The 27,170-nt window shown below is 45.1% G+C and overlaps 1 protein-coding gene across 49 annotated transcripts in view; it reads right to left on the reverse strand.

Annotated features, from left to right (window-relative positions):
- ABI3BP (ABI family member 3 binding protein) overlaps positions 1-27,170 on the reverse strand; it is a 477,114-nt gene that overhangs the window by 407,511 nt on the left and 42,433 nt on the right. The gene's annotated exons all lie outside the window — the stretch shown is intronic.

A 27,170-nucleotide genomic window follows, 5' to 3' on the forward strand; every position in this document is an offset into this window, starting at 1 on the left:
ATTGAGAAAGGTGGATATCTGTAGTTTTCTAGGAATTACTACATTTTATATTTATCCTTTCCTTCCCCACACCAAGGGGGTCTCATACTAAAGATTAGCACGTTATCTGCAGCAGGGCCCATAGGAATAAAATGAGTTCTGAGGCAGATAACGTACTAATCTTTAATAAAAAGCCCCCTTAAGGACTTGGTTCTGTAAATAACACCCAAATTCGGGAGCCGATAAAAATTAGTGCTAAGTGCTATTCTATAAACGATGCTCAGAGTTGGGCGCCGTTTATAGAACAGTGTTTGTTGCTGGGATCCATGCCCAATTTTGGGCACGAGGATTTACACCAACTGAAACCTAGTGCAAATTCTTGTATCTAAATTAGGTGCAGATCCCCTGAATTCTATAACACTGCACGCAAATTCCAGGAATGGCCCTGAGCGATCCATGTCCCTCCTGTGGCCATGCCCCCTTTTCGGATCTCAGTGCCTAAAGATGTGCATGCAATTTTTAATTAATGCTAATTAGTGCTGATTATTAGTGCCCAATCTGCGCTAATTGGCTCATTTATTAAATTGTATGTGCAAATTGGTTGCACACCCAAATTTGCACATGCAATTCAGAGCACCATATATAGAATTAGGGCGTAAATGTCTATTGATATACTAATGTTGTGCTATTACATTCTCATTCTTTTGTATCTATCAATGAAACTGTTATAACAAAATTTTTATATATGTTTTATTATTTTAAACTAGTAAAAAAGGCCCGTTTCTGTTAGAAATGAAACGGACGCTAGCAAGGTTTTCCTTGGAGTGTATATTTCAGAAAGAGCATGTGTGAGAGATGGAGTGTGTGTGTGTCAGAGAGAGAATGTGAGAGAGAGAGAGAGAGACAGAGTGTATGTGTTTGTGTGAGAGAGTGTGTGAGAGACAGTGTTTGTGTTTCTGTGTGACACTGTGTGAGAGAGAGGGACAAAGACAGTGAGTGTGTGAGTGAGAGTGTATGTGGCAGACAGAGAATGAGTGACTGCGTGTGTGGTGTGAGGAACCCCCTCACCCCCCCCCCTCCCCTGCCCCCTTGCAGCCAGGCATGTGCAGCGGCCCTCCTCTCCCCGTGTTCCCCCTGCAGCCACCCATGTCCAGCATCCCCCTGCAGCCACCCATGTCCAGCATCCCCCTGCAGCCACCCATGCCCATCAACCCTCCTCTCCCCCTGCTGCGTCCTTCCTGTCTCCCCTGCTCCCCCTGCAGCCACCCATGTGGTCTCAGGCCCCCCCCTCAGCATCCCTCCTGTCCCCCTGCAGGCACGCATGTGCAGCGTCCCTCCTCTCTCCCCTGTCCCCCTGCAGCCAGCCATGTCCAGCGACCCTTCTGTCCCCCTGCCCACCCTGCAGTGTCCGTCCTGTATCCCCTGTCCCCCTTGCAGGCACCTATGTGGTGTGTGGACCCCCATCCCTATCTCCCTGTTCCCTGCCCCCCCCTGCAGCCACCCATGTGCAGCGACCCTCCCCTCCCCCTGCTTCCTTCCAGCCACCCATGTCCAGCGAGACCCCCCCTCCCCCCCCAGCCGGCGCAACACCCAAAGAAAGCCCCTTGTCCCCCCTTCGCGCATCACCCGACCCCCCCCCACCGTGGCACATCACCAAGCCCCTCCCCCCTCATCAACCCCCTTGCCACCCGCAACCGCTAATACAAACTGTGTCCGGCAGCTGCTGCTTCTGCTATTCAGCAGCAGCAGCCCGTACATAAAGAAAACCAAAAAAAAAAATCCTCCTAAAACGCACCTCCGTTGAGAAGCATCTCACATTGGCTGAAGTCTCACATTGGCGATGCGGCGGGGGGGCACCTAGAGGTGCACCGTTGAGGCTCTTTGTGTGTGTGTGTGTGTGTGTTTGTGTGTGTGTGTGTGTTTGTGTATGTGTGTGTGTTTGTGTTTCTGTGTGTGTTTGTGTGTGTGCGTTTGCGTGTGTGTTTATGTGTGTGTGTGTGCGTTTGCGTGTGTGTTTATGTGTGTGTGTTTGCGTTTGTGTGTTTATGTTTGTGTGTTTGTGTGTGTGTTTGCGGTTGTGTGTTTGTGTGTGTGTTTGTGTGTGTGTTTGTGTTTGCGTTTGTGTGTTTGTGTGTGTGTTTATGTGTGTTTGTGTTTGCGTTTGTGTGTGTGTGTTTGCGTGTGTTTGTGTGTGTGTTTATGTGTGTGTGTGTGTTTGCGTGTGTTTGTGTGTGTGTGTTTGTGTTTGCGTTTGTGTGTTTGTGTGTGTGTTTATGTGTATGTGTGTTTGCGTGTGTTTGTGTGTGTGTTTATGTGTGTGTGTGTTTGCGTGTGTGTTTGTGTGTGTGTTTGTGTTTGTGTGTTTATGTGTGTTTGTGTGTGTGTTTATGTGTGTGTATGTGTTTGTGTGTGTGTTTATGTGTGTTTGCGTTTGTGTGTGTGTTTATGTGTGTGTATGTGTTTGTGTGTGTGTTTATGTGTGTGTGTGTATGTGTGTGTGTGTTTGTGTTTGTGTGTGTGTTTGTGTGTGTGTGTGTGTGGGGGGGGTTGCGGGTGGCTTTTGTGGTCGTGTGGTTGGGGAGTTTGCCAGCAGTCTGTAGCGATTCCTAGGCAGGGAGAGGAGTACGGAAACACTCCCCCTGCCTGGGTCCTTGTTTGTTGGAGGGGGTTGCCAGTTGGTAGGGGTGCTTTTATGGATCCCTTTACTCTCTGTGTTCCGCCCTCGAGGGCGGGGCAGAGAGACATGGTGAGTTGGATGGCTTCACCACCATGAACTTACGAACTGTTTAGGGATTTTGCAGATGGCTTCAGCAGGTTGTCTTCAGAATGTTGAGGTAGCATTTTATGTACAGATGGGGCGTGGCTGAGGGCGGGTCTATGAGTGAGGGTGACTGGTCCTAGCCTATGAAGACTACAGGATTTTTGTGCTTCTCTGCCTTGGAGTGAGCTTCTCTGCCTTGGAGTGAGCTTCAGAACGTTCAAGGTGGGATTTGTTAATATAGATATACTTTGTACATCGCATTGACATTGATTTGAAAAATGGTATATCAAATAATACGCACAAAAAGAGCACAAATGAGCCTCAAGAACTGGTTCAATGGTACAATCTTTAATAAAAAAAAAAGTGCCCCCACGTCCAGACTCTCCTTTTTCCAGTGATCTGGCTCTGTGGATTTTCCAGACTGCCTTTTTCCTGCATTGATGCCTCTGCTGCCTGTTTCCTTGTTATCTAAGCCTCATTCCGAAGATTATCCAAGCCTCACTCTGATGTTCCTGCATCCAAGCTTCACTTCAGAGTCTATCCAAGCCTCACTTTGGTGCGCTGCTGTGTTTTTTTTAGTGTATTCCAAGCCTCATTCCAAGTTGTGACATCAGTGAGGTCCTTTATAATGCATCTTGGGACTTTCATACATTGCCTTTGCAAGAGTTCTTTTAGTCTTGTTTTTGTGTTCCCTGTTGGATCCAATTCCTGCTTGGCTTTGTTCCTGTATGCCTTGTTTCCTGCCTAGCTTTGTTCCTATGAGTCTTGTCCCTGAATCCTTGTTCCTGTATGTCTTGTTTTTGAACTTTGTTCCTGAAAGCCTGGCTCCTGCTATAGCCAAACTCTGCTCCTGGATTCTGTTACTGTTTCACCCTGCTCCTGTTACAGTATAACACAGCTCTTGACTCTTGCTACAATCTTACCCTGTTCCTGACTCTTGCTACAGTTAAACGTTGTTCATGGAACGTTGTTCTTGGCTTCTCCTACAGTCTAGCTCTGTTCCTGGTTTCTGCTTTAGCCAATCTGTTCCTGGTTTTTGCTACAGCCAAGCTCAGCTACTGTTTCTGCTATAGCCTAGCTCTGTTCTTGTTTCTGCTATAGCTAAGCTCTGTTCCTGGTTTTTGCTACGGCCAAGTTCTGCTCCTGTTTCTGCTATTGCCAAGTGCTGTTCCTAGTTCCTGCTACAGCCAAGCTCTGTTTCAGCTACAGTCAAGCTCCATTCCTGGTTCCTGCTACAGTGCTCCATTCTTGGTTCCTGCTACAGCCAAGCTCTGTTCCTGGTTCCTGCTATGGCCATGCTCCGTCCCTGCTACAGTCAAGCTCCATTCCTGGTCTCTGCTACAGTCAAGCTCCATTCCTGCCTTGTCTTTAGTCTGCTGCTGTTTGTTCCTGTTGCCTAGCTTCTGCCCTGCTCTGTCTGCTGTGTCTTGTGCCTTGTCTCGTCTTGCTCTCTTGTGTCTGGATCCAGTTCTTGCCCTGCCTGAACTCAGTTCTATCCCTGTTTCTGTGTCTTGCCGTGTTCCTGTCTGGTTCATTTCTAGCCCTTTGCCTTGCTTTCTTGCCTTGTCTGGATCCAGTTTCTGTCTTGCCTGTCTGCTTTGTCCAGTTGTACCTAGCCTTGCCTTGTCCAGTCCTGTCCAGTTCTTACCTTGCCCTTGTCTTGTCTATTCTGGACACAGTTTTAACCTAGTTCTGTATCTTGCCTTGTTCTCCCTGGGGTTTAGTTCTGTCTTGCTTATTCTGAACCCAGTTTTAACCTAGTACTGAGTCTTGCCTTGTTCTGCCCCTTTGCCTTGCTTTTCTTGTCTCATCTGGATCCGGTCTTTGTCTTGTTTGTTGAATCCTTTTACTCTTGCCCTGTGCCAGCCCAGAGGACTTGTCTGCCACAGCCCTGGCTGTGATCCAAGGACTCACCATCCCTGAATCCATGACAGATTGTAAAGGCCTCTGTGGCCGTGACAGATTGCAAAGGCCCCCAGGGCCATGACACACAAACGGGGCAAGATGTCATGTAGTCATGTGCATCTCTTCTCAGCTGAGGTCACCAGTAAACCTGAGAAATGAGCTCCAACTTGCCTTGGATTCCTGGATGACCAGCGATCTTGGATTTGTGCCTCCCTTTCAGTACCGAGTCCCAAAGTCACTTGGGCACCACAATCTTGCTCAGAAGAACCAGTATGGAAACTGCTGTTTCAAGAAATGAACAGAGACCATCAGGTATGTTGGGGGTTAAGTCTACAGGCTTCCTATAGATATAGAAGGTTCTTATCAGTAGTCATGATAACTGAGTATTTGGCTCCCTCGAGGAGATGGCACCATTCATCTAATTTTCTATAACAATCTATTTCCAAGGGTTAACGTATGTAATGACCCGGACCTCCAATGCTACAATGTGTTTTATTATCAAACTGACCTCAATACCTCCACCCCTGGTCTAACACCTATTGGTGAAACAGAACCTTTATATAAAGGATACCAGGGATTCTGTGGGGTTGCTTCTTATCATAGGTCATAATTTAATTAATAATTCAAAAAAATTTTTCATATATTTTTTACCAATGAGAAACTGTTTTGTTAGCATTGGTTGACCTGAATCAACACATACTCTTCACATCTTATATAAAAGTGTCCTAATTACTATGTGTACATGGAGACCCCTTGTCCCAATACCTTTATTTTCTATTTTTCATTTTTCACATTTGTCCACATTTTCCTCTCATCACAAAACTACTTGCACTTAACTGAATTCTATTCAATCTTCTCCAGCCGGCTGGTGCCTACTCACAGCCCCTGGGGTTTGTGGCAATGTTTTCTCCGGTTTGTGGATCCCTGCGTGTCTCCGTTCTTCTTCGTTATATATTTCAACTTTTAATTTTCCAACTCCGTTCCTTTGTTTTCTTCATGCAATATTTCAATATTGTATCTTAGTGTTCTATTCCGACAAGCACGTCTTGTTTCGCGATATTCATCGCTGCTTCAGGAACTTTGTTATTCTTTAATTTCTTACTTTCAATTCTGATGTTACGATGCACAAAATGGCCGCGGTTTTTTATATGACGCCCACATGAACCTCTTCCAATCCCCTTCTTTCTTTTATTTAAAGGGGCCATCTAATAGAACGCCTTCCATTCTACATTCTTGTTCAATCCTCTGGGCATAGTTGTTTTGAACTGATAAATCAGCCGTTGTTCCCGCTGCCATAGTTGTTGTTTAATATCCCCCCCTCTCTTACCCTTAGTAATCACTTCCAACACTATAAACTGCATTTGTTCAAAAGAATGACCCTGTTCTGCACAATGCTGTGCCATAGGTGCTTCCGATTTTTTATGCACTATTCCATGTTTATGTTCTATTATACGTGTTTTAAATTTTCTTGAAGTGTGTCCTATATAGATCTTACTACATGGGCACTTACTTGCGTACACTACATTCTCTGTCTCACAATTAGATTGACCTCTCACTTTGATCGTTTGTTGCCCATACTCCCATTCTAGAGTTGATCCTTCTAAAATGTTTGGACAAACACTGCACCTACCACATTTCTTGTGGATACCTGTAATTGTATGCCCCACCGTCCACACGTCTGATCTACACAGAGTGTCTTGCAGATTCGTATTTCTCTTATATGAAACCATCAATCTTTTATCTTTGAACTCCTGCTGTGTTTGTAATATACCCCAATGTTTTTTTAATATTTTTGTTATCTTGTCTGATGCTTTTGTATATTTCAATATGCAGTTAATTTGCGGTTCCTCTATCTTCTCTCTAGACCGCAATAACCATTCTCTGTCATTGAATCTTGCTCTTTTTTGAGCTCGTTTTATCTCCTTATTGGGGTAACCCCTTTCTTTAAATTTATTCTTCAGCATTTCTGATTTTTCCACATATTTTTGAGTGGAATCACATATTCTTCTGTACCGTATGAACTGCGAAAAAGGCAGACTTCCTATAAGATGTTTGGGGTGCATACTATCATATGCCAAAAGAGAATTACTATCTGTTGGTTTTGTGTACAGATCTGTGTGTAGTTCTTGCCCTTCCTTTTGAATCCATATATCCAAAAAATTGATATGGACCTTGTCCAAATTGTAGTCAAACTTAATTGTTGGATGACAATGATTTAATTTTTCTACAAACTGTACCAATTCTTGTTCTGTACCTTCCCATAAGACAAAAATATCGTCTATATATCGACCCCAATATGTGATTTTCTGCCATTCTGGGGCGGTATAGATATATCTTTGTTCATAATGCGCAAACACACATACACAGTTTGTAGAAAAATTAAATCATTGTCATCCAACAATTAAGTTTGACTACAATTTGGACAAGGTCCATATCAATTTTTTGGATATATGGATTCAAAAGGAAGGGCAAGAACTACACACAGATCTGTACACAAAACCAACAGATAGTAATTCTCTTTTGGCATATGATAGTATGCACCCCAAACATCTTATAGGAAGTCTGCCTTTTTCGCAGTTCATACGGTACAGAAGAATATGTGATTCCACTCAAAAATATGTGGAAAAATCAGAAATGCTGAAGAATAAATTTAAAGAAAGGGGTTACCCCAATAAGGAGATAAAACGAGCTCAAAAAAGAGCAAGATTCAATGACAGAGAATGGTTATTGCGGTCTAGAGAGAAGATAGAGGAACCGCAAATTAACTGCATATTGAAATATACAAAAGCATCAGACAAGATAACAAAAATATTAAAAAAACATTGGGGTATATTACAAACACAGCAGGAGTTCAAAGATAAAAGATTGATGGTTTCATATAAGAGAAATACGAATCTGCAAGACACTCTGTGTAGATCAGACGTGTGGACGGTGGGGCATACAATTACAGGTATCCACAAGAAATGTGGTAGGTGCAGTGTTTGTCCAAACATTTTAGAAGGATCAACTCTAGAATGGGAGTATGGGCAACAAACGATCAAAGTGAGAGGTCAATCTAATTGTGAGACAGAGAATGTAGTGTACGCAAGTAAGTGCCCATGTAGTAAGATCTATATAGGACACACTTCAAGAAAATTTAAAACACGTATAATAGAACATAAACATGGAATAGTGCATAAAAAATCGGAAGCACCTATGGCACAGCATTGTGCAGAACAGGGTCATTCTTTTGAACAAATGCAGTTTATAGTGTTGGAAGTGATTACTAAGGGTAAGAGAGGGGGGGATATTAAACAACAACTATGGCAGCGGGAACAACGGCTGATTTATCAGTTCAAAACAACTATGCCCAGAGGATTGAACAAGAATGTAGAATGGAAGGCGTTCTATTAGATGGCCCCTTTAAATAAAAGAAAGAAGGGGATTGGAAGAGGTTCATGTGGGCGTCATATAAAAAACCGCGGCCATTTTGTGCATCGTAACATCAGAATTGAAAGTAAGAAATTAAAGAATAACAAAGTTCCTGAAGCAGCGATGAATATCGCGAAACAAGACGTGCTTGTCGGAATAGAACACTAAGATACAATATTGAAATATTGCATGAAGAAAACAAAGGAACGGAGTTGGAAAATTAAAAGTTGAAATATATAACGAAGAAGAACGGAGACACGCAGGGATCCACAAACCGGAGAAAACATTGCCACAAACCCCAGGGGCTGTGAGTAGGCACCAGCCGGCTGGAGAAGATTGAATAGAATTCAGTTAAGTGCAAGTAGTTTTGTGATGAGAGGAAAATGTGGACAAATGTGAAAAATGAAAAATAGAAAGTAAAGGTATTGGGACAAGGGGTCTCCATGTACACATAGTAATTAGGACACTTTTATATAAGATGTGAAGAGTATGTGTTGATTCAGGTCAACCAATGCTAACAAAACAGTTTCTCATTGGTAAAAAATATATGAAAAAATTTTTTGAATTATTAATTAAATTATGACCTATGATAAGAAGCAACCCCACAGAATCCCTGGTATCCTTTATATAAAGGTTCTGTTTCACCAATAGGTGTTAGACCAGGGGTGGAGGTATTGAGGTCAGTTTGATAATAAAACACATTGTAGCATTGGAGGTCCGGGTCATTACATACGTTAACCCTTGGAAATAGATTGTTATAGAAAATAATAAACCAAGGTACCCAATTAAAGGAAAAATAGAGAGATAGAGTGCTACCATTCATCTAATGCCATCTCGATAGCCAACAGCTCCCAGTCTATGAAAATATAATTCTTCTCTGCAGGCGAGAACTTCTTAGAAAAGAAGGCATAAGGTAACAACTTGCCCTTCACATCAAACTGGGACAGTATAATGCCAGCCCCTATGGAAGATCAGGATGACAGTATCAGGGCTGTCATGAAGGCTTGTTTCAAGAGGTTGAAGACAGCAATAAATGAATTATTCTGGATAAATTGGTGATAATTTAGAAAACCCAGAAATTGCAGTAGGGCTCATTGTTGCCCCTGGGGGGCGAGGCCAGTCATGAATGGCAGAGAGCTTTGTAGGATCCATCTTCAGGCCCTGGTTAAATATAATGTAGCCCAAGAATGGAAGTTCATTATGCTCAAAGATGCTCATCTCTAGTTTGGTGTATAGGTGATTCTTGCATAGGCTCTGTAGGACTTGTTTGACTTGTTCCAGGTATTGTGCCAGTGTGACCTGGTCATGCTATCCCAGTTTAGAGGGGGCTTGAGAGGCTAGCAGTCACTTACTTAGGTTCAGGTCCCATCAGCTCATCCACTTAGGAACCACACGACATTCAGAGGATTAAAAGTAACTGGAACATTTCTTTAACTGATGGTTTCACTGCATTGAACATCTTACAGTTCAAATGTAAATCATAATTGCTTTCAAGATTGTCACAAGCAATAGTACATTTCTGGATTAACATGTGTACAGCCCTCATGCCTGTCCTGCAGCCTAATTAGAGCCCAGAATGGATTTCACTTTCCCGATGGACTTCAATAATATCCGGGCCAGACTCATTGTAACTGTCTCCACCCTTCGGGCTGCCACCCAAAAGGTCTCACCTCAGCCAGGGGTAGACCACATTCCACCTGAGCACCAGTTATGACTGGACTCCCCAATCCACTGAGTTTCTGGCTCCTCAAACAGCTAATGCAATGTAACAGCTCACTGTCTATGGCTTCAATCCGCTGGTTACAGCACTACACGACTCCCCTTAATTTCAATGGGTCATCTGGCAGGGGGCTATAGGTAACTCAGAACTCAGGCAACTAAGGAAGTAGTTACTCTATCAGGAGGAAGAACCAGGGACAAATCTTTTCCTCTGAGCTTCCCTTTTATAACCTTTGGCTCCTCCCGGGTTCTCTAGTCACTCCCCTAATGACCTGCTACCCAGGGCTCACTCTATCATATTCTTAAACAAGCCAAGAGTTACATCTTCCCTCAAGTTGGAACTGCTTGCCCTCAAGGATCCCAACTCTGTTCAGCATATAAACATTATTGCTCAGATTAGTTTCAACATTTCAAAATCTGAATTCTTGAAATGAAACTTTATTTAACAGTAATACTTGCATTCATATTTTCTTGCTTTATGGACTTTTTAAACCAAGTTTCAACTAATGAGAATATTTCATTATTACTTTCCATTAATAATTAACATTTACCTTTATTACTTTAACATAATTCTATAACATTGTTTCATAGGATCTATTACCCAACCTTTATTTAACATATCATTCTCATGTTATTCAAAATTTATTGACATTTTACACAATAGCATTGTTAGCTGAACACACAGATAGTTGCATTATTCTCTCAATTGGACCAGTCCTATTCTACAGCCACAGTTCAACAGCACCACATGGGATCTGGTTTCCAAACAATCAGGCCCCATGTAACCAGCTGGAAACACTACAGGCCTGGACACAGAAATAAAAGGTCACCGTCTCTGATTTTTAAAATATTTTTGATCAGCCTTCAGAGACCAGCACTTCCTTCCTCAGATCAGGAGAGGACACCATAACAGCATTATACTGTCCTGACCTCTGAAAGCTAATTGAAAAGGGTATTAGGCTATTAAACAAAATATTTTCTGAAATGGCTGTAGGATTGAGGTGTGCCAGGGGGTGGAGCCAAATACAGTGGGTGGAGCCAAGGCAGAGGGGTGAGGCTGGGGCATATACTAAAATCTCCCTCTCAAAAATTGGGACCCCTTGGCAGCTCTGGCTGCAGGAGCCTGTGCTGTCACAGTCATTTGGAAGTGGTCCATGTGGGCAGTCAGATTCTATACTGAGCCAGAGAGCTGGAAGACCAATTGCTGGTGTAGCTGCAAGGCTGATGAATTGGCTGAACTCATGGCCTTTACAATCTCTCACGTTTCTAGATGGGTGAGTCCTTGGGACATCACCAGGTATCAGTGGTCAGTAAGTCACCCCCAAAAACGTAGAGCCTCATGTCATGGGTGGTTCTGAAAAGAGCCCTTGGTGGCAGGCCAGGCAGAACAGGTACCTGGGGTGGCCCTGAAGAAAGCCCTTGGGGGCAGGCCTGGCAGAACCGGGACCTGGGATGGCTCTGAAAAGAGCCCTTGGGGGGCAGGCCTGGTCTGGGATCGAGACAGGAATCAGGAACCAAGGATGGAGACTGGAACCAGGGCTGGAGACAGAAGTGCTAAGGCAAGCAGGATAACCCTTTGCGAAAGCAATGGGAGGAGGAACGCAGCCTGCCTAAGGAGGGACCCTGAAACTGACATCAGCAGAACATGCCCAGCAAAACTCCCCCTAAAGGTCAACAAAGAGTGCTCCTGGCACACATGCACGTGCCCCAGGGATCCCACCCGTGGCATGACCCAGATAAGCATGGCCTGCCCATTCGCTAGGTGCCTCGGAGCATCGAAGATGAAGGTATGGGCTGCTGCTGCTCATGCAGGGCCACCGAAGGACACTGCAGATTCATACTCTGATGCCACATCAGGTGAGTGTGGAGATGGGGCTCGAAGCATGGCCAGGGCCATGACAGTAGGCTTCACAGAGTATGGCATGGACTGGCTTTTCTACATATTCTCCAGCACAATGCATCTCACAGTGCTACATAAATGTTTTAACAGCAATAATCAGTGCCAGGAAATCTCTCAGCTTTCCTCACACTTAGACATTTTCAAAGACTACTTCTATCCACTCAGAGTTTAGCATGATCCCCACACCCAGAGATCACATATTACAAAGAAATGTTTAGCAAGGCCCTGGAAACAATAAATATTTCCCTCAAAATTGATCTGGTTCTATACAGTGGGGGTAGTAAACAAGTCATTCAAAAGGACTACAGTAATTATCTCTGTCAAAGTTTTAACCTGTGCCAATGGTCCTCACCACAAAACACATGTAAAATATTTTTTCAGCTGACAGCATATTAAACCCCCGGAGTGATGTGTTTGGGTGCCAGAAAACACACACCCTCTGTTACAACAGAAATATATTTCATAATATTCCCCTTCTTCAGGCCTCAGGAAAAGGAGAAAATGGGAACAGATCTCCATTTGCATTATTGCCTGCTACATAAACAAAGTAAAGTAAATGATAAACACACAAATGAAAGTCTACATCTTGAACTGTCCTGATGTGTTATATAAATTGCTAGTGTTCCAGCATTATACAGGTTGGCCTCTCATGCAGGGATTAAAAGATCAGGCAATCAGCAACTTCAACATGCTGGTAACCGTACAGCTGCTATGACAACATTTCCCTTTGTGTTTTTGGATAAGGATAAGGATTTTGATTTTCTTTTAAATGTCAAAGCCAGCGGTGCTAAGCAGTTAGTGCATGAAATTAGCGCACAGCCAAAGTAACCATTCTTATGCTAGCATGACAACATATGCTAATTCATACGCTAAGTTCATTGACATGCAGCGGGTAATGGGCAGGGAACAGACATGGATTATGCATTTCAGTTAGCATGCGATACTTTAAATACGAAACGTGGTACTGTGGGCGAGTGTTTGAACCCTGGTCATTTAGGGGTCCTTTTACAAAGGCGCACTAATGTTTTTAGAGTACACTAAAAATATGGACGCATTAAATGCAAGAGACACCCATAGGAATATATCGGTGTCTCTTGCATTTAGCGCATGCTAAAAGTTAGCGCGCACTAAAAACGTTAGTGCGCTTTTGTAAGAGGCCCCCTTAAGTAAGCAAGCAGATCACAGGAGATATGCAGTAGGGCTACCTTGCGGGTAGCGTGTGGAAAACAGCACTACTGCCAGGCACACCCAGGTGCCCTGCGGTAGTTCTGATTTTGCTGAGCCCCATTTCCTGCGCTAGAAAATATTTTTTTATTGCTGTACAGTGTCTGATTACCACACAAGTAGTGCGTCAGCCCTTACTGCCTTCTAAATAAGTGGCGGTAAGGGCTCAGGCGGTAATGGTAAGTCACTAATTTGGAAATTAGAACATGGCCACTAATGGCAGAAATAGAAATTTGGCCATTGTAAAGCCACGCTAAAAAGTGACCGGAGCTTGCAGGAAAACTGTGCACTAAAACTACCTCCAGCCACTGTTTAGTATGGCTTAGTAAAAGGACCCCCTTTATTAGCTATTTCATGGTTCAATATTAACAAAACAAAAAAAAAATTGGCCTATATTCAAAGGCACTTATCTGCTTAACTAGCCAGATAAAACGACTGATGCAGAGAGCTATTGCAAGCCTAACCACATGGTAACCATGGGACATTATGCAGAGAAGGGCCGAGCATAGGTATTAACTTGTGCAGAAGACATGGCTGCACAGTGCATTGAAAAAGGTGCAAATGAGGCCATTAAGTATTCCATTGCAATGTACAGAAAATCAGGGTTTGTAACGTGTGCACAATGTAAGAAATTTTCCATCAGGTTCATGGCAGCATAATATGATTCCCTTGCTCTGAGTTTTTTTCCAGGAGCAACCTCCCCCTCCCCATATTAAAAACAACAACAACAACTATAACCTCTCTTTGGTATCTGGTGTATCCTCGTCCCTTAGGGTCCACCATCTTGTTGCTTCAGCCAGGAACTCATGATATTCTTGGTTGCAGCAACATATACTGTAATTTCTAGCATTGGGACACATTTTTGTTTATTTGTTTGTTACATTTGTACCCCACATTTTCCCACCTATTTGCAGGCTCAGTTATATTTTGTAAATCTCTGCTTCTGCTGTAGGTGCCAGGAAATGGATGTCCACACCTGCACACCCTTCTATACAAGGGGAATTCAGCATGTCCTGACCTGGACGTCTCAATTCCTCCCTTGATATCCTATGCAAAATGGGCCTTTACGTCTGGTCAAACACACGTGTCCTAAAGTTACCCAATTAACCTTCTCCAGGCATTTTTGAAAGCCTGGACTTAACTAGACATTAAGTTTAAAATAACCAGAAATTTCAGTTAACCAGTGTCTGACTATTCAACTCACTGTATTTTGTGAATGTAGCTCTCATTATTCACATTATTAAATACAAAATGGGAGAAAAATCTCCCAGTTTGCATTGAAAGATCATGGTAAAAAGCTCAGTGTAAAACCTGTAAAATGATCAGTGTAAAAAGCTACATACTAAGGTCATATAGGTGCCCTTTTATTACACTATTTTAAGCAGCTAGAATGGGGCTTACCATATGGTAATCATTAGCATGGGCCCACATGAACAGCTACTGTATGATAATGCCCAGTCTGATATAAGACCCATGGTAACTGATTAACAAGGATAGGAGCAAGTTATAGGTGGTGAAAGGGCAGAAACAAAGGCTGCTCAAAGTAAATACAAAACAAACATCTAGCGGCACTTGCATCCTCCCAATCCCCCCCCCCCCCCCCCCCCCCCCCCCCGGCACTGCCTCCCTCCCTTCCCCACACCCACCCTGAGTGATTGACCTTATATGGAAATATGATCCCTTTGCGGTAATACCACATGACTGCCACTAGGGGGCAGGTTAATCATTTTGAAATCTGGAGCCACTCAGAGTGAAAGCGGAAGGAAGCCACTCCCACCCCTCCTCCATAATGCCACTAGACTACCAGGAAACCTCCAGGTCAGTCGGAAGAGGTCGGCTTGGAGCAGTGGATCGGAAGTGGGGGGAAATGTCAATGAAGATCAGAATGGGCAAGTAGCGAGGATGCACCCATGATATTTGCTAAGGCATGGAAAACAGGCCCATGCAGTAACCGTCAGTCCTGTGCATTAATTAAGTAATTCTATAAAATTTATGTGCCAATTACATGTATAAATGTTTAGAATATTGGCATATGCACGTGTACACAAATATGCATAACTGCCAAAAATCCACTGAATGGAACGGACTCATCTAAAACCATAGGATTAATGGTTTGTATGGACTATTTAGGTAAAGACCCTTTGAAATGCAAACTTTGTTGACCATTATCAATTACTAGCTTTTGGAGAAAAAGCTACTTCACACAACCAAATGTATTCTAGTTTCATTTTTTTAGGTATAATTTTAGATTGTTAACTTCAATAAATTGCACTAACATATTTTAAATCTAGAAGCCATAAATGACTTTGTTCCCTACATTCATTATTGAATGAAAAGCTAAATTTCAGTTAGATGTTAGAGAAAATAAAGTTGCATTTTTTCCCCAGTCAGGTCCAGTGATCCTCTGAAAGGGATCTGTGGACCCCAGGTTAAGAACCACTGCACTAGACTATTCCTCCTCTAAAGGTTTAATTCATGAAATATTTTCTGGTCTCAAGAGCACTAATACTAATGCCCACAATAAGAGAAATAAGGTTCTGGACTTAGAGACTGATGGAAAAGGTTAATTTGGATTTAGTGACAGTCACAGAGATTTGGTTAAAATGGCCTACTGTGGGACATGCTCAGGCATCCTGTGATAACTGCCAAAATGTAAGTACCTTAACCGTGTGCTAAAAAATATATATATTTTGGAGGGGCTGTCTGGGAACAGAGAGTGAGCATTCCTGCACTAGCCAGTAACAGAGCTACATTAGCACATGCTAAATGTTTAGCACAGGAATACCACGTGAGCCCTTATCACCTACAAAATGGGTGGCGATAAGTGCTCATGTGCTAAATTCTTCTAATGGCCATTCACTAATGGCTGTAAATACAGATGTAACTAGACAAAATTTCAGCGAGATAAGGTATCATACTAGTACTGAGCTGAAATGAGCTTAACTAACTTGGGGGGGGGGCATAATCGAATGGGGCCGGCCATCTATATGGGCAGCCATCCCTAAGGCCGGCCCCGTAAAGCGGCATACCTGACCGTATTATCTAAACAAGATGGCCGGCAATCTTTCGTTTCGATAATACGGTCGGGGCCAGCCAAATCTCAACATTTGGGCTGGCCTTAGAGATGGCCGGCGTTAGATATGGCCGCCATTGGTTTTTGCCGATAATGGAAACTAATGGCGGCCATCTCAAACCCGGCCAAATCCAAGCCATTTGGTCGTGGGAGGAGCCAGCATTTATAGTGCAGTGGTCCCCCTGAGATGCCATGACACCAACCGGGCACCCTAGGGGGCACTGCAGTGGACTTCACAAATTGATCCCAGGTGCATAGCTTCCTTACCTTGTGTGCTGAGCCCCCCAAAACCCCCCAAACCCACTACTCACAGCTGTAAAACACTACCATAGCCCTTAAAGAGTAACGGGGGCACCTACATGTGGGTACAGTGGGTTTCGGGCGGGTTTTGGAGGGCTCCCACTTACCACCACAAGTGTAACAGGTAGGGGGGGATGGGCCTGGGTCCGCCTACCTGAAGTGCACTGCAGTACCCACTAAAACTGCTCCAGGGACCTGCATAGTGCTGTGATGGAGCTGGGTATGACATTTGAGGCTGGCATAGAGACTGGCACAAAAATGGGGTTTTTTTGGGTGGAAGGGGGTTGGTGACCACTGGGAGAGTAAGGGGAGGTCATCCACGATTCCCTCCAGTGGTCATCTGGTCAGTTGGGGCACTTTTTTGAGGCTTGGTCCTAAAAATAAATGGACCAAGTAAAGCCGGTCTTCCTTTTTCCATTATCGGCAGAAGCTGGCCATCTCTTAACCACGCCCCCGTCCCACCTTCGGTACCCTGTCAACAGGCCCCATGAACTTTGGCCGGCCCTGCGACGGAAAGCAGTTGAAGCCGGCCAAAATCGGCTGTTGATTATACCGATTTGGCCGGCCGTAGGAGAAGGCCGGCCATCTCCCAATTTGTGTCGGAAGATGGCCAGCCTTCTCCTTCGAAAATAAGCAGGTTAATCACCTTAAGAAACCGTTGGTACATGATATCGAGTTAGTGACCGTGGAGAAAAAGACTTCAGTAGTCAACGCGTGGCAGCAGAACAATAAATGCACTCAATGCCCGCATTTCTCTGACTCCATTCTTATCATTGGTCAAAAAACTCCACTGTGTGTGAGTAAAGGTATGTTATGACCAGTTGTAAATGAAAAACTTGAATGGTTTAAGACATATTACTTGGCATATGATTAATCCTGAGATATTACTTAGCATTTAAATTTACCCGTGATGTTACTTAGCTTTTAAGTTTGCCCAACGGGGCTCTCCATTTCACTCTGTATTTGAGCTTCTTCAGGGGGCCATGTAACTTGTGGCAAGTCACGTTGCCTTACAAAATGGCGTCCACTATTCTTGTGACACCGGTGCTTTGAAGAGGTCCGTCAGCGGAGCCGCCAGAACTTCTCCGAGTTCCTTGAGCACCCTCAGATGTATCCCATCAGGCAACATCGCTTTGTCTACTTTTATTTTAGCTAGCTCCTCACAAACACAGTCATCTGAGAATTGCTTCCAGTCTACCATCCATCCATCCCCATTTGCATTTCATGGCCTTTCATCCATGAACACAGAACAGAAATAGTTAAGCAGTACAGCTTTATCCTTATCAGCTTCCACATATTCCTCCCCCTCAGTTTTGAGCCTCACAATGCTATTATGGCCCTTCCTCCTGTTGCTTACATATCTCAAAAACGTCTTATCACCCAATTTTACCCTATTAGCTATCTTTTCTTCCATTTGCCTCTTCGCTTTCCTGACAGCTTTTCCAGCTTCTCTTAAATTATTCAGGTATTCTCGCCTGTCTTCTTCTGAGTCGTTTTATAACATATGAAGGATAACCTCCTTGTCCATACCTTTTCAGCTACTATGTTCAAGAACCAGAGTGGCCTTCTTTTCCTCTTTCCTTTACGTAATTTATTAGCATACTAGTAAAAAAAGGCCCGTTTCTGTTTGAGAGAGTGTATGTGAGAGTGACTGTGTGAGAGAGAGAGAGTGAATGTGTGTGTGAGTGTGTGTGTGTGTGAGAGAGAGAGAGAGAGAGAGAGTGAGTCTGGGTGCGAGTGTGTCTGTGAGAATGTGTCTTGTTCCACAGAGTTCTGAGGAGACACCCTGATGTGAGCCCTTGGGTCCGTCCGGAGGGCAGCGGAGTGGTTAGCCACCATTCTCCAGAGGACAGCCGACCCACCCCTGATCTTCGCCTGGGAAGGCCGCTGTTCCCTGGAAGTTGAGCCTCCAGGTGCAGGCGGTCCACAGGGCTTCGGGAACAGGGGGCAGACAGGCCGACCCGACAGAGAATGGACAGGACCCCCCCGGGGAGGCGGATGATCAGATGCCCCGGGCGGGACTGGCAGCAGGCACAGAGAGACAGGAGCTTGGCAGCGGTCGAAGCAGGCAGCGGTCCAGGGGAGTCAGTAGCTTGGCAGAGGTCGAGGCAGGTGGCGATCAAGGAGAGTCAGTAGCTTGGCAGAGGTCGAGGCAGGCGGCGGTCAAGGAGAGTCAGTAGCTTGGCAGAGGTTGAGGCGCCATGTTGCAGAAGTTTCGCTCCAGAAGTGGAACGCCGGCCACCGAGGAGAACCGCGCCAGAATGGCCGGCGATCCGGGGTGGAGACATGGCACGCCCAGTCCCCGTGGCCGGAGGTAATAGTCGGCCATCCTTGTCAGGTGCCGATAGCCGACCGGCGGAAGACCCGTGAGAATGGCCGCGAGAATGGCCGGCCATCCGAGGCGAGGCTGGAACACGCTGCCCACCGATTCCCGCAGCAGACAGGTGAGCGTTGCCACTGGCGGGGTTTGGGACAGAATGAGAGTGTGTGCAAGTGTGTATGTGAGACACAGTGTGTGAGAGAGAGTGTTTCACACAGATACAGTGTGTGCGAGAGAGAGAGTGTGTATGAGACACAGAGGGACATAATTGAACATGAACGCCCATCTCCATGGGCGTCTATCTCCGAGAACGGGTATGTGAAGGGGCGGGACAAACCGTATTTTTGAAAAAAATGGGCGTCCATCTTTTTTCTGATAATACGGTTTGTGCCGGGCAAATGCATTGGATTTGTGCGGATTTGAGCTGGGCGGCATCGTTTTTCAGCGATAATGGAAACCGAGGGCGCCCAGCTCGAAAACGAACAAATCCAAGGCATTGGGTCGTGGGAGGGGCCAGGATTCGTAGTGCACTGGTCCCCCTCACATGCCAGGACACCAACCGGGCACCCTAGGGGGCACTTGTAACAATTAAAAAAAAAAGTAAAATACCTCTGAAGTCCATAGCTCCCTTCCCTTGGGTGCTGAGCCTTTCAAAACCCACTCCTCACAACTCTACACCATTACCATAGCACTTATGGCTGAAGGGGGGCACCTAGATGTGGGTACAGTGGGTATTGGGGGTGGTTTGGAGGGCTCCCATTTACCACCACAAGTGTAACAGGTAGGGGGGGAATGGGCCTGTGTCCACCTGCCTGAAGTCCAGTGCACCCACTAACAACTGCTCCAGGGACCTGCATACTGCTGTGATGGCATTTGAGGCTGGCATACAGGCTGGAAAAAAGTTGTTAAAGTTGTTTTTGTTTGTGGGAGGGGGTTAGTGAAAACTGGCGGAGTCAGGGGTGGTCATCCCTGATTCCCTCCGGTGGTCATCTGGTCATTTAGGGCACTTTTTTGGGACTTGTTCGTGAAAAAAAAGGGTCCAAAAAAGTGACCCAAATTTGCGCTAAAAACGCCTTTCTTTTTTCGATTATCGGCCGAGGACGCCCATCTCTCCTCGGCCGATAAACATGCCCCAGTCCCGCATTCACCACGCCTCCGACACGCCCCCGTCAACTTTGGCCATTTCCGCGACAGATTGCAGTTTAATACGCCCAAAATCGGCTTTCGATTATACCAATTTGGGCGCCCATGGGAGAAAGACGCCCATCTCCCGATTTGGGTCGAAATATGGGCGTCTTTCTCATAAGGTGGACAGACTCTTTGTGAGACTGAGTGTATGAGACCAAGAGAGTGTGTGAGTGACTGTGTGACACATAGAGAGTGAGTATGATACAGTGTGAGACAGAGTGTGTGAGAGACAGTGTGTGAGAGTGAGAGAGAGAAAGACATTGACTGTGAGAGAGAGAGAGTGTGTGTGTGACAGAGATACCTCCCCCCCCCCCCCCTCTGGTGTCAGCCCCCCCCCCCTCTCTCTGGTGTCTGAGCGTTACTGTGCAGGACGCTGAGCTCTGGCTGTGCTTCAAGGAACTGACCAATCCTATTTAATAGAATGCACCGCCAACATTCTGAAGCCGAGAAACCTCGTGTGGTTGGTCACTTCTGCTTGTGATGAACCCGGAAGTACGTGATGTCAATTCAGGAGATGGATACAGAGAGCAGGAATGCCTCAGCCATGCAGTCAGCTTCAGAATGTTGGAGGTGTGTTTTATTATATAGGAAAGGTTAGTTGCCTTTAAAATAGCTCCCTTCAGTCTGAACTTTCAGGGAGGAGAGGTGTGCTGGACTTTCTGGGAGAAGAGGGGCTGCAGGGAAGGGAGAGGTGTGCTGGAGTGAGAGGAGTGGGTCTGCAGGGAATGGAGAGGCGTTCTGGACTTTCTGGGAGGAGTGGGGTTGAATGGAAGGGAGAGGTGTGCTGCAGGGAAAGGGGGAGGTGTGCTGGACTTGTGGGACAAGAAGGAGAAGGGGCTAGAAGGAAGGGAGAGAAGGGGGGCTGGAAGGAAGGGAGAGAAGTGCTTGACCCATGGGAGGAAGGAGGACTGAAGGGAAGGGAGAGAGGCACTGAGCCTGTAGGAGGGGGAGGGAGAGGAAGGGAAAGAGAAAGGAAGAGGGGATCAAATACTGAACCCACTGGAGGGAGGAGGGGCAGGCAGGCAAGCAAGCCAGATGCTGGAAAGGGGAGGGGGAGTGAGAGGGAGAGAAGCTGGATGGAATGGGGTCAGAGAGGAGAGACACATTGGCATGGGGGAGGAAGGAGGAGGAGAGAAGATGGACAGGGAAATATAGGGACACAGAGAAAGGGAGATAGGCACAGAGATGGAAGAAGATGGATAGTGGACACGGTGAGAGAAAAAATCCAAATGGACAGGAGACGTTGATGAGCCAGTTAAGAGAAGACAGAGAGAAGCAGAAACCAGAGGCTGAGACCAATATGATTTGAAAAATAAAATGACCAGACAAAAGGTTTAAAAAGTAATTTTATTTTTCTATTTTGTGACTAAATTTATATCCCAAAGCAGTGTGGGATTTGTAGGCTGATTCTACCCATTGAAATGAGTGCCACAGGTCCCGTGATGTATAAAGTTGAGGTTAGACCCACCAGACCTCCATCCCCCCCAACCTTGTGTCGGGGGGGGGGGGCAGGGTCGGGGGACTAGAGGTCCACTGGACCTCCAGCCCTCATGTTGATGGCTCGGGGTGAGGGTTCGGTGGGGGCACTAAACCACCAGGGCCATGCTGTTTGGGGTGTGGTGGTCCCATGGACATCCAGCCCCTGTATTTGACAGGTCTGGGCTTTTGACAGCCCAGACCTGTCAAACAAGTGCAGGAGGATTGTGCCTGAGTACACAATCCTCCCACATTTTACCCTCAGAGCTAATAGCGCTCATAAATATGTATGCTATTAATCGCTGATCATAGGGGCGGTAAAGCCCCATGCTGTTCCAGCGCTATTTTTCGAACACTGGAACAGCGTGAGGCTTTTGATCATTGGGGCATATGTTTTGTGGACCCAGCCAGGTTATCCTACTCTAGATTCTTCACACATCCCTTTCTTACAGTGCTCTGCCCTCCCTCTCACATACTTTTCTCTTTCTGCTCTTATTGCACATCCCTCCATTCAGCAAAATCTTCAAAGAGAATGCCCAACCTCTCCACATTTTCAAATGTTCAACTCTGGCCCATGTTTCAAAGGCTTAGGGGATCCTGATCTCAGTGAACCATAATCCCATATATTCCATTTTCAGCTCCTCCTTACCTTTACCCGTTTCCCCTTCTCAGTTTCTCTTATCTCCCATCTCCTCTATAGTGCAGGAGTAGCCTAGTGGTTAGAGCACCAGTCTCAAAATCCAAAGGTGGCCAGTTCAAATCCCATTGCTGTTCCTTGTGATCTTGGGCAAGTCACTTAACCCTCCATTGCTTCAGGTACAAAAATTAGATTGTGAGCCCTCCAGGGACAGAGAAATGCTCAGTATACCTGAATGTAACTCACCTTGAGCTACTGCTGAAAAAGGTGTGAGCAAAATATAAATAATACTGCCCCTCAAGCCTTACTCATCACCCATCTTCATTCATCCTCCTCCAACACTTCCCAAGTCTCACTCATTTTTTCTACAGCCTCACTCATCCTTCCCATGTTCACCTCAACCTCATTCATCCTCACGCATTCTCTCCTGTATCTTACTCTTCCACCTCCTAGCCTCACTCCTCCTGCTCCAGTACTCCCCCAGTTCAGTTATCCTCTTTCTAGTGCTCCCCACATCCCAAATCCAGTCCTTCTCCCCCAGTGGTCCCCCACACCAGCTCCACTCTTTCTCCCCCAGTTCCATCTCAAAGCCTTGTTTCCCCCAGTATATTCCACTGGATCCTTTCTGCAGTGCTCTGCCACCCTAATTCATTCTTTCCCCCTGTGTTTCTTCGAGATTTCCTCTTTTCTTCACTGCTCTCTAAGTCTTCATTTCATTTCATTTCATTTATTAAATTTATCCCACCTATCACCAAAAATCTAGGTAGTTTACAATTGACATGCATATATGAAACAGACAACATACATAAATCCACACTATAAAATAATATAAGAATGCAGGTTTCATAACAGGCAGAAATCTAAAAATGGCATCAAAATGGCATAAGCAATTCTGAACAAATGTGTTCTCCTCACTTCAAAACACAGCAAAATTTGTTCTCTGCCTTAGCGCCAGAGATAATTGATTCCATATTCTCAGACCAGCTAATGAAGTGCACACTTTTGCGCACAGTTCCTTTTGCCTTCATCAAAAGATGGAATTTGTAAAAAATCTTTTTTACTAGAGCACAAAGCCTTGGCTGGTTCATAAAATTGCAAGCGATTGCTATACTCCACATCCTGAAACACATGAGGACACTGAAAGACCAAGGCATAAACACCTAAATTGAATTCTATACTTGACTGGCAACTAGTGCAACTCTGCCAACATGGGAGTCATATGGTCCAATCTCTTAAAGCCTGCAAAGTGCTTGTTGTACAACTTGAAGAGGCCTTAATACTGAGGGGGGAGAAGTTATCAATGTAGGCTACCATTAAGACTACCTCATGCTATTGTAGTACAGGTCCCATTTTATGCAATGAGACCTAGTTACTAGTAACTGGGGTTAACAGTAAAATAACTGGAGGGGTGGCCTAATGGTTAGTGTAGTAGGTTGTGGATCTGGGGAACTGGGTTCGATTTCCGCTGCTACCTGTTGGTCGGCAGTGGGTTGAGATCCTGGGAAATCAAGTTCAACTCCCTCTGTAGCTCTGTGTGACCCTGGGCAAGTCACTTAACCCTCTGTTGCCTGAGGTACAACAATAGTACAATGTACTGTATAGAGACTGTGAGCCCACTAGGGACAGCCCCAGTACCTGTAAAATGAAACTAAACCCTAAGCAGCATATAAATGCCTAAATGAATGAATGAACACATCTTAACAGTACAATAGCACATCCACATTGATAACTTCCCCCTTGAATTGGGTAATCCCATGTACATCACATTACAGTAGTCCAGATATGGTAAAATGCCTGGACTACTTAGGGAAAAATCAGAAGGATCTAATAATGAGTGTGATGTATGCTCTAGAATACTGTATGAATAACCTTCATCACTAGCGACTGAAATGACAGCATAGCATCTAACATAATTGCGTCTCCTGCCAAACTGGAATTATATGTTTTTTCAATATGATTGTATTAGGCAAGACAAACTTCTAGCTCCTAGAGACCACCAAGGCCTCTGTTTTTTTTTTTTAATTATCAACCCATATATCCAGTGCATGCTAGGAGTCCACATGTTCATGTGCATTTTTTTTTTTGGCTGGCACCAACATTCTGGAATAATCTTCCTAAAACCATTCATGCTGAAATGGGTCTGAAAAGATTCAAAGCTTTATTAAAAACTCATTTCTTTGGGCTGGCTTTTGATGATCAGCTTGTGGATGAGAAGAGGATTTATTGGCTTGATTGATGGATGCAATACAGTTAACTTGGAATCTCTTTTTATTTTTTTCCTTCTCTTCTTTTTTTGGGACTGGATGTGCTTAGCTCTTTTCTTTCATATATTATGGAGTTCTTTTCTAAAATTTAAGTGATTTTCTTTTCTTATAAACTGTCCTGATCTGAAGAGGCTGTGCGGTATATCAAATTGAATAAACCTTAAATAGCCATTTGCGCACATAAATGAACTCTTAAAGAATAGTAACTAGCTGAAAAAGCTGAAAACTAGCTAGGCATGGGCATCTATATCTGCTATAGGGCTGTTGTAAGTGCTTGTACTTTATATAAGGGCATTTTTGGCCACTATAAAGAAAAGTGGGCAACTACTTTTGTTTACACAATAGGCTTGAAATAGGCACCATAGCCAACCCCTTTAGTAGGTGTCCTGTTATGGAATTACACTTATTCCCCCGGATTCTATATAGCATGCCCATAGGCGTAGTTTGACTGTTTTATTTGGGGGGGCAAGGGATGGGGCGGAGCATATTAGCATATTCATTTGCATATATACATATGCAAATGAATATGCTAATATGGAGGAAGGAAGGGAAAAAGAGCTGGCTTTTTGGGGGAATAACCATAATGAATATGTATGAGATATCAAGCCAGCTCTTTCTCCCTTCCTTCCTTCCTTCCTTCCTCCTTACCCAGCACTCCCTCTTCATCTCCAGTAGTATTTCCCGACCCCCTTTCCCATACCATACCAGTGTTGACCTTAGAAATGCATAGGCTCTATATGTAGATCCTTCAAGAGGTAGTGTGTCGTGATTTAGGCTCTACACCCTTTCTGATGTTTTGGTGCCACCTCAGTAAGGCCAACACACAATCTCTCCACTGCAAAACGCTATAGACAAACTTGTACAAAAACACACTCATATTCTTACTAAACCATAACAGCACTAATTCCAAGGACAGACTCAGCATGCAGCAATACCAGAAAAATTGAAACTTACATGCAAAATATCACAGATACACATTTCCAAAAGCTGACATATTCCAATTAATAAATTCTGAATAAAATACTTTTTTCTACCTTTGTTGTCTCATCATTTAGTTTTTCTATTCGCTTTGGTCCCAGTGTCTTCTGTTTTATGCAGTGCCTTCTTTATGCAGTAGCCCTGTCTCTACCCTTCCTCGAGTTTCAGTATCTGCCCTCAACGTGTCCCTCACCCCAATCTTCATCCTGTTATTCCTGTGTTTTTTGTTAATTCTCCCCTCTTCCAGCACCCTCTCTTTCTATTTCCTCCTTTCTATACAGCACCCTCTCTCCCTATTTTCACTCCTTTGACCAGTATATTCTCTTTCTCTCACCCTCTTCTGTCCAGCATATCCTCCTTCCCTTACTTCAATCCAGCATCCCTCCATGTCCCCTTCCCTTCCATGTCAGCTTCTCCATTATATCATTATTTCTCCTATGTCCAGCATATCCCCATCCCCATACAATGTCTAGCACACCCCCCATCATTTTCTTACCTCCCCATTTCCAGCATCTCCCCTGTCTTCTTACTCACCCTATATCCATCATCTTCCAATATCCCTTTTTCCCTCCCAGCATTGTCCCTGTATGCCCTTATCCCCTCTCTGTCCAGCATTGTCCCTTTGTGTCCCTGTCTCTATGCTCCCTCAATGACCACAATCTCGCTTCTCTGTCTCCCTGACACTCTCTTTTCTCTTCCCTTCCTCCTACCATCCATTCTCCCTTCTTCCCTCCTACCAGCTAATCCACATCTAACAATCCCTTCTCCCCCCCCCCAATCCATCACCTCTTCCTCTCTGTTCATCATCCCCCCCCCCCCCAAAAAAATATCCAGCACAGCAGACCTGCACCTCTCTCCCTCCATCCTGTAGATCCTCCTTCTGCCCTCCATTCACCCCTACCCACATGGTTCCATCACCTCGCTCCTCCCAAAGGTGAGGCTGAACAGTACCTCAATTTTTCTCCTTTTGTCACCCCCCCATCCCGGTTCCAGCGTCTCTCCTTTTTCCTTCCTCCTCACTCACTTGCATTGATCGCTGCCGGTAGCGGCACTGCAGCCAGCCAGCAATAACAGCAGTCTGCTTCGGACTTCCCTGCTACACGTCCCGCCTCCTCTGGTACAACATCCTGTTCCGCATAGGCGGGACGTGTGGCAGGGAAGGCCGAGGCAGACTGTTGTAATCGCTGCAGCGCCGCTACCAACAGCCCCTGGTACCGAAGTTGAAGCGGCGAACGGGCGGCCGGCAGTAGTAAAGGCAGCAAGCAGCAGACAGGCTCGACTCCGCTTTCCTGCCCTCTCTGCGTCCCGCCTTCCTCTGATGTCATTTCCTTTCGGGCGGGACGCAGAGAGGGCAGGAAAGCGGAGTCGAGCCTGTCTGCTGCTTGCTGCCTTTACTACTGCCGGCCACCCGTTCGCCGCTGCGGGTCGTCGTCGTTTGGGGGGGCAAAGCCCCCCCCTTGCCCCCCCCAGTCTACGCCCATGAGCATGCCTAAAGATCCATGCCAAAATCCAAGTGTATTCTGTAACATGTGTAACTTAATTGGCATTGATAACAGCAGTTAACAAGTAATAATGAGCACTAATAGGTGCATTGCGTTACAGAATATATTTAGAGAGTTGTGCATGTAACTTCTAATTATTGCACAGACAAAAGGGGTGTGGTTATAGGCAGGGAAATGGGCATTTCATGGGCGTTCCAAAAATTACATGTGCAGTTATAGAATATGGTCCAGTGCGCTTAAATCTATGTGCCGGGGCTTACGCCATGTTTTCATTGGTGTAAATAGATATGCATAGTTTTAGGCACTGGAATATCAACTAAGCATATTCTATATACCCCACCTAAATCTAGGTGCCACTTATAGAGTTTTCCACGTGGATTTTTTAGGCACCATATATAGAATTCCCCCCCCCCCCCCATTGGGGGTAATTCTCTTTAGGTTGCCTAAATTAGGCACCAAGACGCTGCACACTGAGCGTGGATTCTGGATATATGCAGAAGGGCCATTGTATGATCCTGCAATAATCTAAGAAC

The sequence above is a fragment of the Microcaecilia unicolor genome, chromosome 5 (assembly GCF_901765095.1).
Source record: "Microcaecilia unicolor chromosome 5, aMicUni1.1, whole genome shotgun sequence".
Lineage (NCBI taxonomy): Eukaryota > Metazoa > Chordata > Amphibia > Gymnophiona > Siphonopidae > Microcaecilia > Microcaecilia unicolor.